At 36.6% G+C, this 13393-nt stretch overlaps 1 protein-coding gene across 1 annotated transcript in view; it reads left to right on the top strand.

Moving 5' to 3' along the window:
• Positions 1-344: 344 nt before the first annotated feature.
• The window catches only part of REEP3 (receptor accessory protein 3), a 71856-nt gene continuing 58807 nt past the window's right edge, over positions 345-13393 (top strand). The window contains exon 1 of the mRNA XM_023739170.1: positions 345-362. The gene's annotated coding sequence lies outside the window, so the exon portion shown is untranslated. The remainder of the gene's footprint in view (positions 363-13393) is intronic.

The following is a 13393-nucleotide window of genomic DNA, read 5'->3' as shown; positions in this document are numbered from 1 at the left end:
GAATGTGGCAAAGAAAGCTAGTAGACCAATGGGAGTTAAAAATGCACATAGTTTTGCAATATATTTAACTAACAGTGTCATAGGCAGAAGATTTAAATAATTATTTAAAATCAACAAGATAAAAGACAATTATAAGAAAAATGGGCAAATGAATAAGCACCTCCTAGAAGGGAAAACCAATGGCAACTAGACACATAAAAAGATACTCAAAACTCATTAGCTTTCAGGAAAATGTAAATTAAGAGTACATTGAAATTCCATTTCACACCTTCTAGATTGCAAAAATTAAGAAGTCTGAAAATACCAAGTGATGGCAAGGATGTGTGGAGCAAGAGGATCCTTTTCATGATGTGAATAGGAGTGTAAGTTGATGCCAATAGGAGTAGGCTTGGGAAGACAGTTTGGCTCCAATATATGTGTTACTTACTCGTATAACCTATAACCCAGCAATTCCACAGCTACGTACATGTACCAGGAGGCATTTGCAAGGATATTTATAGGAGAATTCTTAAAGCAGAATCTACAAAGAATGCTAATTATTTACATGGTTAGGAAAACAAGTAAATGTCGGTATGTTTACGTAATGGAATATCATATGGCAGTAAAAATGGACAAAATACCCTTGCAGGTATCAACATGGGTGAATGTGAGAAAAACTATAGTGTGTTTTTAAAAAGCAAGCCAGATGTAATTGCATATAGTATGATACCATTTTAAAAGCCCAGCTTAGGCAAAACTAAACCATATGTAGTTTAGGCATATATGCAAATGTATTTTTAAAAAAGAAAAGACAGAAACAAAATTTAGGATAGGGGTTAGCTCTCGGGGTGGCAGGAGAAAGTGTCTGGAACAACAATTGAATAATGGTTCACAAGGTTCATTTTATTTGCTTCCTAACTTAGAAGTGTGTGTCATATATTCTTTTCTTTGTATCAACTTACATAAAAAATTTTAACACTTGGCAGTGAGTCAGGACCAAGATATCTATAATTACTAAAGGGACAAGCCAAGACAGGCAGGGAACAAATACCAAGAGAAAGGAGATACTGATCTTGTCCCAGCCCATATGCTTCTTGTTGGTGTGGGGGCCAGTTTTAGGGCTTAGCCAGGCTACAGATGGAGGTCGGGAAGGGGCTGCACCTGTCATGATGAGTATGTGAACATAAGGCCACAACCTCTGTGAAATCACCAGGCAGCCTGTCACTTATCCCTTCTTTTTCCCAAAGCTGGTATGAGCCCACTGAAAAATACCCAATTTCTTATTTATCCAAACACCGAAAGGATTTTTTAAGTTCTGTAAGTAGGTATATAAATAGCCACTTGAAAGCTTTCTTTTTCTTCCACTTATATTCAGATGATGATTGTTTTCTTGTCTAACTGCCTGATATATGGAGTATTACTTTAAAAAGTAATTCAGTGTCTGAAACCTGTATGAATTAAAGTGCCTTCACTCTACCTAATTCCAGATTAAGACAGACCTAAGGAGATAGTACAGTATACAGGAGCCCTGGTCGTACGGTGGTTAAACACTGGACTGCTAACCAAAAGGTCAAAGGTTGGTGGTTTGAACCCACCAGCCGCTCCTGGGAGAAAGATATGGCAGTCTGCTCCTGTAGAGATTACAGGCTTAGAAACCCTATGAGGTTACTACGCTGTCCTATAGGGTTGCTATGAGTAGGAGTTGACTTAATGGCAACGGGTAAGAGATAATATTGATGTCAAAATGTAGCATAATACCCCTCAGGGTCTCTATGACTTAGAATCAACTCCATGGCAATGAGTTTACTTAACAGCTTTTGCTTTGTATTCGTTAATAGTGTTGCTTGTCCATTTCCATAGTTTAGCTGGTCAAAAATGTTAACATTGCTTGAACTCCCTAATGCCTAAAAAAAAATCATTTAAATTAAAAAAAGTTTTTGTGGTAAAATATATATAACAAAATTTGCCTGTGTAAAAAGTTTTTATTGTGATGAAATATATATAGGTATAACTTGTTGCCATCAAGTCAGTTCCAACTCATAGAGACCCTATAGGACAAAGTAGAACTGCCTCAGTGTTTCCAAGGAGTGGCTGGTGGATTCAAACTGCCAGCCTGTTGGTTAGCAGCCAAGCTCTCAACCGTGGTACCACCAGGGCTCCTACATATATATATATATATTTGCCATTTTAACCATTTTAAGTTCATAATTCAGTGACATTAATTACATTCACCACATTGTGCTACCATTACCACTATCAATTTCCAAAAGTTTTATTTCACTGCGAACAGAAATTTACTGAATTTAACTTTAAAAATTGCTCATACCCCTGTGCCCCAGTAGTCACCCAAAAATAAAAACAGGATTGCCCATTTTAGTTTGACTAACACTTTTTTTTAATGTGAACAGTGTTAGCCTACAAAGGATAATGGGCCCAGAAATCAGTGACTATTTTTATACCTAACAGGACTCTTGTTTTACCATAGCTTTATCAGTCAGAATCTTCTTATGTTTTGCTAACATTTAATCACTCCAGCCAATCCTAATACTTCCAAATAAACAAACAAGATTTTCTAATCTTAATCACTCTAATAAGGAATTTTGTAAGAAGGGTAAACTTAAAATTACAACTTTGGACCAGAAAAGCAATTCTGTAACTTTACTAATGTTGAAAATTGATGCTACCGTTTAATTCGAGAAATATGGTTGATAGAGTGGTAACTTTCACCTCTTAAACATCTTCATAAAATTATTTTTGCTATTACTTAAAGGCACATGATAAATTAAGAGTATCCCTTTTGATAGAAAAGGAGCCCTGGTGATGTAGTGGTTAAGCACTCGGCTGCTAACCCAGAGGTTGGTGATTCAACCCCACCAGCCACTCCGAGGGAGAAAGATGTGGCAGTCTGCTTCAGTAAAGATTCAGTCCTGGAAACCCTATGGGGCAGTTCTACTCTGTCCTCTAGGGTCACTGTGAGTCAGAATCAACTTGACAGCAGTGGGTTTATTTTCAAAGACATGCTTGGGAACTCTTCATCTAGAATTAGAGCCCACAGAGCACTATACTGTATTTCAAAGTTTTTAAAAACCACCTTTTCCATGCCCTATTTCCAAACATTCTGATTTAATTAATCTGGGATGGGCCTAAACATCCTTATTTTTAAGAGCCCCACAGGTGATTGGACTGTGCAGCTGGGATTGAAAACCATTCCATTAGAAGATAGAAGATAGAAAACCTAGTGATGATATTTTGTGGGGGAGGGCGGAATAAGTAGGCGAGTGTAGTGTTACGAAGCTAGCACAGATTGAGCTGCCGAATCTTATTCCCGTTTTAAAACAAGGAAACAAAAAATGTAAAATATCCTCATTGTGGTTTTCAGTGATTTGATGATTTTAAAACCAGGAAATCTGAGTATCTCAAAAATATCCGGAGCTTAGCAACAAGCAGAGTTAGTGGTCTATAAAGAAATAATCTTCCCAGGGAAACTTGATTGGTCTTTTTGGATTGAATTACAGAAATATTGGAGGAAAGGAATGTAGTGGATGGAATGTCTGGATTTTATTACAACATTCTCTGTAGTACCTCATGAAATTCAGCTTAGAAATGCATTTCATATCCTCAGCTAGCATGTGAACAAAGTCTAGAAAACAGCAACGTATCATATTTGTGAAATGACTGAATAGTGCATTTGCAGCAGCATACATTTATGCTGCCTTTAAAAAGATCATTTGTAAAATTTGTCAGTGTGGTGTTTTCTGTTTATTTAGTTAGTTAGTTAAATTCATCAAAATCATTCCATGCCTTTAAAAGTATCCACTGTATTAAGGTTGTAGACTAGAAGGTGTTATAAGTCTTGGTTAAAAAATAATATGTAGTGAAAATCTGGAGAGGGGGTGGGAGGAGAGATGAGAGGAATCATAGGGCCAAATTTCCTCATTTTTCATAGAGCAAGACAAATACTGTTTAAGGTTGAAACACCAGCCTTTCAGAATCTTTTTCTTAAAATCAAAGAATTACCCTCAGCACTGGTATATCTACTCTTTAAGTAAACTTTTATTTTTTCCTTCAGTTTTGCTTATCTGTTAAATTTAAGCAAAATGCAATTTAAGGGTTTTTTTATTATAAATGCACATATTTTAAGGTGCCAGTTTTATACAGTCTTTTCTATCCATCTTTCTATCTCTAATAACAATACACAGAGAGATGTCTGAATCATCAAATGTTAACATTGATTATTTCAAGTGATGGATCTGGGTGTGAGTTTCAGATTTCTTCTTGGTTCTTCTTGGTAATGTTTCTTTAATATGGATTATTTCCACTAAAAAGTTATTCTTTAAACAATTAAGCATGTTACTTTTTAAAATAAATAAAATTTATTTTAAATCAAAGGCTAGTTTTAGTTCATGTTCCCTCAGCTTAATAAATGCCTTTTTTTAATAGTCTAAAATGTTAATACCTACCGTGATTGAAATCTTTAAGTGACAGTTTTAGAAAGGCTCCTCTGTGTAGAAAACAGGATACAGTACTAGCACATGTCTATCCTTATAACCTTAGCCTTAAAAACAAGTTTTTGTGCTTATGTATGCATGCACGTATGTGTATGTGTGTGTTTGTGTAACATTTCTGGTGGTCCAAATGATGTTAGATTTGCCAAAGAACACTGCTGTTATTGGGCACCATCAAGTCAATTTCAACTCAGAGACCCCATGTGACAGAGTAGAACTGCCCCATAGGGTTTTCTTGGCTGTTATCTTTATGGAAGCAGACTGCCAGGTCTTTCTCCCATGGAGCTGTTGGATGGGTTCAAACTGCCAGCCTTTCAGTTAGCAGTGCTTAAGCTTATCACTAGGTAGAATTTATTTTTCCTGAAGAATCAAATAAAAATGAGACAGTGTACAAAACAAAAAAAAATTTCCATCTGTTGTATATTAGAGCAAAAACAAAGTGGTAGCATTTAAACTCAAGTAAGCAGTATTTATTAGAGAGGTACTACCACCCAGCAATATATAACTTACTGGACAGAAATTGATGATCTTTGTTCTAACAAATTATTCTATACAAAGGGGTATTTTTAAAAGATTAATAAGCTCTCCAGTTATACTGAGGAAAGAACTGAATACTTAATTTGTTATTCAAAGTTCAGCCAGTAGCATATTACATGAGGGTTAAGGTCTTAAAGATCTCATAATAGAGAGATCTCGACAAAGGATAGATGATATTTTTTTCAACTAAAATGGCATTGCCCTATGACAGTAGCATAAAAACAGTATTCCATTCCTTCTTCTAGCCAGCTTTGAAATTATGCAATTCCTGACAAATTGTTATAAATTTTAGAATTCATATCATTTCAGTTTTTATGCATAAGGTAAAAACTTAATTTTTTATGTCGTATTTCTAATTTTCAAAATTTAGAGTTTCATAAAATGGAACCACACATCATCATTGTTCTTTGATTCCAGTCAGTACAAGTGACATCACTACTTCTCAATAGCTTTGTGACCTTACCGCATTCTGTGAAATGAGGACAGTTCTGTTCTTGATTAATTCATAGAGGTTGCTGAAAGGCACAGATGTGATATTCTATGTGAATGTCATTCACATTATAGCGAAGCTCTAACGAGTATTTCAGACTCACAACCCTTTTATGAAAACTTTATTAGAATTATAGGAAATGAAAGATGGGGAAAGTAGACTTCTGGAAGTCTATTTATATTAGTTCTGGTTTTGTTATATATCAGTATCCTCTAGACACCAATTTTTGGACCTTAAGGTCACTTTAACAGTTTGTCCAAGTCTAATAATAGATTAATAACTCTCACCTGTCTAACTTAGGTAAGACCTGAGCTCCTCACTTCTGTCTCTTTGGGTGCATCTCTGGTACAGATGTCACACATATAATCACAGTTGCTACATGCAGTGCTGGGTTTTCTTGCTCTGACTGTTCCTTGTGCTCCTAGCTGTCGTTGATGCCACCTTCCTCTGCACTTCCTTATGGCTACCAGCCCTCCTCCCTGGCCATCCATCAGGCAGTATCAATTGGCCCCTGGCTTCCAGTGCCCCTAGTAGTCTGTACTCACTGCCACTGTGGCCACCTAGAGTTCCTTGCTACTTCTAGTTATCTATTACTACAGAAAAAAAAAACACCCCAAGGCAACCATTTTATTAAGTCTCACAATTCTGTTCTACGTGGAAAAGGAAATTGGCTTTCTTTAATCTTTCTAATATTATAATCACATATCAGACTTCTGTTGTTTGGAATTATTTTTTAAAGCTGTTTCATGTGGTAAAAGGATTCTGGTGCATTAAACTTTCTTCAGTACTGTTGTTGTTAGGTGCCATCAAGTCAGTTCTGACCCATAGCAACCCCTCTTGGCTGTAATTTATACAGAAGCAGACCACCAGGCCTTTCTCCCATGGAAACACTGGGTGGGTTTGAACTGCCAGCATTTCAGTTAGCAGCCGAGTGCCTAACCATTTCTGCCACTAGGGCTCCCTGTACATCTGAAGTCTTAAATTTAGTGGTGGAATAACAAAGTTTGCAGGAATCATCTTTTAAGTATTTAAGTGAAGACTTTTTTCCCCCTGTATGCAGACATGCTCCCCCCTGCCCATTCTCATAAACTGACTCAAGTTCTGGAATGATTTGATAAGTCGTCTCTTTATTTTATCAATAAGGAAGTACAACTGATTCTAAGTGAAAAAGAAAATAGGTAATTTGTCAGTCCTCAGATGATCATGACTCATACTAAAGGTAGGTGACTTTTAGCTTACTAAAAATGTTGCTTTGATTGTTAAAAAATAAATCTTTTAGGAAACAATAGATTTAAACATTTGTGTGGAGGAGAGAATATATTTTTAAGTAGTGAGTTTTTCTGAGTGACCAATATGAGCATACATAATTTATTATGATACTGTTCCTAGCAAACAATAGTTGGGGAAAGGTGTTCATTTTGTGTACTCCTTTTCTATGTAACTGATATGTATGTATATGCATGTATTTGTTGGAATTTGTCTAACTTCTTTTCTGTGTCCCTTCTGTAATCCCTGAGAAAAACCTGTATGGATTTAAAGTACAATTCAGTATTTTGCTATAGAAACAAAAAAGAAAGGGAAATAAAAGGTAAATCTTTGGCCATAAACCAATAACAAAAACATTGTTTGAAAAGAAGTTTTATTAATGAAGCAAATACATTTTAAACAAGTTGAGGGTAGGTGCTCTCTACAAAATAGCCATGAATCAGAGATGAGGAAAATGACCATCAATCCAAATGAATCTAACATCAGGAAATATGGCCATTTTTGTATGTGTATTAACATTGAGAGTTCTGTTACAGAAGAAAGTTAGACCTCTGTTACTACTTTTTTGACTTTGAGTTTAATAAATTATTATAAAAGATACTGTGTGTCAAATTGAGAATTAAAATTGCTGGTACATGTATTTAACTGATGATTGTACTTAACCCCCCAGGTAAATGTTACTGGTGTGATAATTTTCTAATCCTAAATGGCCATTGCATTTTTTAAGCTGTAAAAGAAAGTCAAAGAACTGTCAGTTTAAGTATTTAGCACTCTGTCGATTTCTTTTGTCATTTTTTCATATTCTGGCCTTGGTTTAGGCTATAATTATATATTAAAATTATGTATACAGAAGATTCCACTCTTGTCTTTCTGTTCATACAGAGTAGAGGAAATATTTTTGTTTTCTTTTATTCTGTTTATTGAGTACCTACTATATATCGGAGAGTGTTCTAGGCTTTGGGGATGCAGAGCTAAACATGGCACTGTTCTGTCCTAAAGGAACACTCAACACACAGGCAGCAGATGGGAAAGTCAGTGAACATAAAATTATGTGATGATGATAATACCCAAAACCAAACCAAATCTGTTGCCATCGAGTCAATTCTGACTCATAGTGACCCTATAGGACAGAGTAGAACTGCCCCCCATAGGGTACCACCAGGGCTCTGATGATGATAATACTAGGTAACAGTTATGGAGTGTGTACCATGTGCCTGGCACTGTTACACGGTTTAACTCATTTAATGCTCACAGTAAGGTTGTCACTATTATTATTGCATTCAAAAAAACCAAACCTGGTGCTGTCGAGTCGATTCCGACTCATAGTGGCCCTATAGGACAGAATAGAACTGTCCCATGGGGTTTCCAGGGAGCACCTGATGAATTCGAACTGCCAGCCTTTTGGTTAGCAGCCGTAGCTCTTAACCACTATACCACCAGGGTTTCCAATACTGCATTTAAGGGAAAGCAAATAGAGAAGGGTTAATGACTTACCCAGAGTCACATTTCTTGCTGGTAGTGTGGTGTCAAGTATGTACAAGATGCTATGAGAATTCAAAGAAGGGGTTCCTCACTTGGGGGAGCCAAGGAAATCCCCCAAGAGAAAAATTACCTTTCAACCGTCTTTCAAGTTATCCCCCTTTAGAAGAGGCTGCAGGCAGAGTGAATAAAATATGCAAAGTCATAGAAACATAAAATAGCATTTCTCTCTTGGGAAACAGCAAGTAGTTCAATGTCATTGAAGTGTAGAAATGCAAAAAATGAGATTATGGAAGCCAGAAGAGTTAGCTCAATTAGGTCTAACCTTGCATAGCCTGCTGAAGAGTTTTTTCTTTATGGAGAAAGCAGTTGAAAGATTTTAAGTAATGATATTAACAGGGCGTGTAGGGGAAGTGAATGAGGGCAGATAGTCCCATGAAAAATAATCGTCAGAATTGAGCTTGTGGCGTTTGGGACTTGGGGACAGCTTTGAAGTTTAGGGGATATATCTGACAAAACTTGGTGATTGGATTTGAGGTGATGGTGGTGGTGGTTGTTAGTTGCCACTGAATGGATTACAACTCATGGTGACCCCATGTACAACAGAATGACATGTTGCAGAGACCTGCAACCATAGTCTGCTCGAGTCTATTGTTGTATTTTGAGTACCTTTCAATCTAGGGGGCTTGTCTTCCAGTACTACATCAGACAATATTCTGTTGTGATCAATAGGGTTTTCACTGGCTAATTTTTGGAAGTAGATATCTAGGCCTTTCTTCATAGGCTGTCTTAGTCTGGAAGCTGAGCTAAAACCTATCCACCATTGGTGACCCTGCTGATATTTGAAATACCAGTGGCATAGCTTGCAACATCACAGCAACACACAAGCCACCACAGTAGGACAAATTGACAGATGGTAGGGAGGAGAAGGAATTTTAGATTTCTGGCTTGGATTATTTGATTGGGGGGTGTCACCATTTCGTGAGATAGAATACATGAGAGGAAGAACAGGTTTAGAGAGGTAAAGGAAGTTTAAACCACAATAACAGCAACTTTGAGGTGTTGAGTTAATAGAGAAGGGTGATCAGAGCACTTTGGTAGATAGGGAAGAAGCACACAGGTAGAAGGAATGTTATTGGTAATGTTCTAATCTTATTGTGGGTATTGGGTTCGCAGTATTCATTTCGTTGTTAGACTTTATAACTTGCATATATATTACATACGTTCTCTAGTATAGATCAAATATTACATGTTAATTTTCTAAAATATGAATTGGAATAACTGCTATAGAAAAAAAAAATACCCCTATCCTGATAGTTTTAGGATTTTGAGAAAATTTCCCTATTGGGAAATTTCCCAGTTCTCCCTATATATATATACACATTAGGGTTTAGTTAAATGCCACTGAAGCAAGCCATTTGATTTATATGGTCTTTCTCCACACATTAAAAAAATAATAAAAAAAGTGTGGGATTAATGGCCAGCAGAAGGGGATATCAGCTACTGCTTTGTTGTATTTATGAGTTCAGTTAGTCTCTTTGGCTATCTTAATATTTTTAACAAATACAAGAAAGACAGAATTGGCTATTTGAAAAAAAATGAAACACTTTTAAAATTGATTATGATTATTCTGGGCAATACTTTATCATGTTATGTTTCTGTTAAAAGATAGAACATTTTGTTTGGAATAGAGTTTTCATTTAGTCTCAAGGGGTGAATTGCAATTTTAAATAAGGTAGCTAAAGAAGGCCTGTGTGAAAAGTGACATCTGAGCAAAGACTTGAAGGAGGTAAGGGAATTAGCCATGCAGATATCTGGGGAAAGAGTGTTCCAGGAAAGGAGGGGACAAAGTGCAAGCCCTAAGGGGGCTGTGCTCAGAACGAGTCAGTATGGCTGGGGTGCACCAGAAGTGAGATCAGGTATGGAGGCCATTGTTGAAGACATTAGGGTTTACTCTGAGTGAGGTGGAAAGCCAATGGAGGGTTTCGCACAGAGGGGTGACATTGTAAGATTTATGTTTTAAAAGAATCTCTCTACAGTGGAGAATAGACTGTAAAAGAACAAGGATAGAAGCTCAGAGACTAGTTGGGAAGGAGGCTATTTTTAAAAACCAGTGAGAGATGAGTGGTGATATAGACCAGCTTGGCACAGTGGTCAGATTCTGAGTTTACTTGAAAGCTAGAACCAAGAGGATTGTTTGACGGATTGACTAGGGATATTCAAAGCAATGATACTAGGTAAGTTCAGTTGGGAGATAAATATACCTAGAGAAGAGAATTGATAAATTATGTCTAAAATGTGTATGGAAAGGCAAAGGGCCAAGAATAGCCAAACACAAAGGGCCAAGACAATCTTGAAGTAGAAGAACAAAGAACAAAAATAGTGGAATGACTTGATCAGATGGCAATAGTAGGATGAATTCTTTAATCAGATATCCAGACTTATTATAAAACTACATTAATTAAGACAATGTGGTATTGGGGCAAGATGGACAAACAGGCCAATAGGAGAGCATAGAGCCTAGAAAGAGCCCCATACATATATGGATACTTGTTTCATGACAAAGATGGCACTACAAAGTAGTGGAGAAAGGTTCTTCACGATAATGGTCCTGTGTCAATTGGATATCCGTATACAGTATCCATGGTCGCTACACCAGACCATATACAAAAAAATCAACTCCAGATTGATTGTAGATGAAAATAAAACAGTAACATGTCTAAAAGGGAATGTAGAAAGATACCTTTATGACTTTGAGTTAAGGGAAAAGAATCTTAAACAGGACAGAAAAAGCATTAGTCATAAAGGCAAAGACCAATAAACTGAACTAGACTAAAATTAAGTTTTTCTCTTCATTAATTAAAGGACACTATTAAGAGAAGTCAGAGTGGGAGAAGATATTTGTAACATATAAACCTAAAAAAGGGCTCATATTCAGAATACATAAAGAAAAATGGACCAAAACTTGGGCAAGGTACTCAACACCCCCCAAGAAGGAGGAGGCAAACATCCAGTAAACCTAGGGGAAAAAAAAGTGGCTTTCACTTCTGTTTCTGCTGTGGGTAGTATGGCAGATGGAGTCAGAAAAGCCCTCCATATCTTAAAATAAATATATCTCATATCTTAAAAGAAATGTATGATCGTTGGAGAAGAAGAATGTTGAGATTGTTCTGTACACAGAAAGCAAAATTTTTTCCAACGCTTCAAAATTTATTTTGCCTTTTTTTCAAGAATGTAACCTAAAGATAGAGGCTGCCCTAAGCATCAGTTATTGATTGTCATAGGCAGGAGGTTTCCATGAGATGGCACTGGGATCCAAGGTAACCAGCGTGTGTGTAGAAGGGGGTCTGGAAGTGATAAGTATAGAAAAGCATCTGTGTTTAGAATGCTCCAGTGAGCAATCCACACTCTCCTGAGATGACCTTTTGCTGTTGCTAGGTGCTCATTTCTGTTTCTGGAGTGGGTTGCAACATTATGTAATGCTGAACCACATTTCCATCCTCTTTATATATCTTTGGGGAAAGAATTAGAGCTTCCTGGGATTTTATTTTGCACTACTAAATCTTTATGATTGAATAAGAATTGAGATTGTTCACATTTGGCCTAAAAATTGAATGGTTGTACATTTAAAGGGGAAAAAATCTATTTTGAACATGAGATTACTGTTTTTAAGAAAAGCTATTTTACTATAAGCATCAAATAGTGTTAAACACTGTCACACATAAGCAGTAGTTTAGGTGATTAATTTATCTAATTCACATCACGTACAGGGAACTCTCCCATATTATTTCTTCTAGCCCCAGGGGAGCCTCATGAGAAACTGATTTCCTTTCTCCTTAAGGATTTTTCTGATTGTCTTTTTTAAAACAAAACCTCTGAAAATAAATATAAAGAGCAGTCTGGAGTTTCATTTTCAGCAATCCGGTGGACAGAAATGTAACTGTGACAGACCCCCCCCCCCCATTGAAAACAAGAAAAAATGCTAGGTAAAATCTGTTCTTTTAAATAACATTTTAAAAATGCACAGTGAGCTGACTAGAAAGTGCAGGTTGCTCAGAGGCTAAAAACACAGCAAGGTAAAAAACTGGTTTCCATAGAGTCAGTTCCTACTCATCTGTGTCAGAGAAGAACTGCTCCCTAAGGTTTTCGCTGGCTGATTTTTCCGAAGTAGATCCCTTGGCCTTTATTTTGAGACACCTCTGGGTAGACTCGAACCTTCTGCTTTTCAGTTAGCAGCCAAACACTTTAACAGTTTGTGCCACCCAAGGATTCCTGAATAAAACATGGACTTGAGGGACTTCAGATAATAATAATGTGTCAATATTGGTTCATTACTTGTAACAAGTGTACCATAGTAGTGTAAGATTTTAGTAATAGGGGAAGCTGGGTGTGGAATATGTAGGAACTATCACCTCTATCTTTGCAATTTTTCTGTGTGTCTAAAGGTATTCTCAAATAAAAGGTTTATTTTAAAAAGTAGGTTGCAAGCATCATAACATTCTAGTCCTAGTTCCTTGAGTAATTATCATCCAAAGATAAGGGCATTCTCTTATATATCTACAAGACTAGTATCACCTAAGAAATATAGCTGATAAAATATTAATACCTAAAGTACAGTCCATATTCAAATTACAAGTTGCCCCAATAATGCTGTGTTGTTTTATTAAAACCAATAAGGCCAAAAGCAACATTATTCTTTTTTTAATACAGAATCCAACTAAGGGATCACACATTGCATTTAGTTGTCATTTTTCTTTGGTCTCCTTTCACATAGAACAGTCTTTGCATGGTGAGAAATTTTAACACACCTCTCTCTTCAATCGATAGATCATTGCCCTTCATTTAATCACTTTTGTATGTTTTTCTAGGGAGAATAAAAAGTAGCAAAGTCAGGACAAGTGGAGATTGTACCATTTCTCAGGAGTTGGGAGTAGGGTCATCCAAAACTGCCTTTCATGAATAATGAGTGATATTTCATAAAAAGTCAGAGGGCTTGCCCATAGACGCATCCAAACTCCCTGAGGAACTGAATTGCTGGGCGGAGGGCTCTGGGGACCATGGTCTCGGGGAACATCTAGCTCAATTGGCATGACACTACTTATAAAGATAATGCTCTACATTCTACCTTGGTGAGTAG

Source organism: Trichechus manatus, unplaced genomic scaffold, assembly GCF_000243295.1.
Source record: "Trichechus manatus latirostris isolate Lorelei unplaced genomic scaffold, TriManLat1.0 scaffold00007, whole genome shotgun sequence".
Classification (NCBI taxonomy): Eukaryota; Metazoa; Chordata; class Mammalia; order Sirenia; family Trichechidae; genus Trichechus; species Trichechus manatus.
Note: the sequence above shows the minus strand (reverse complement) of the source record. Positions and strands in the feature narration are given on the sequence as shown.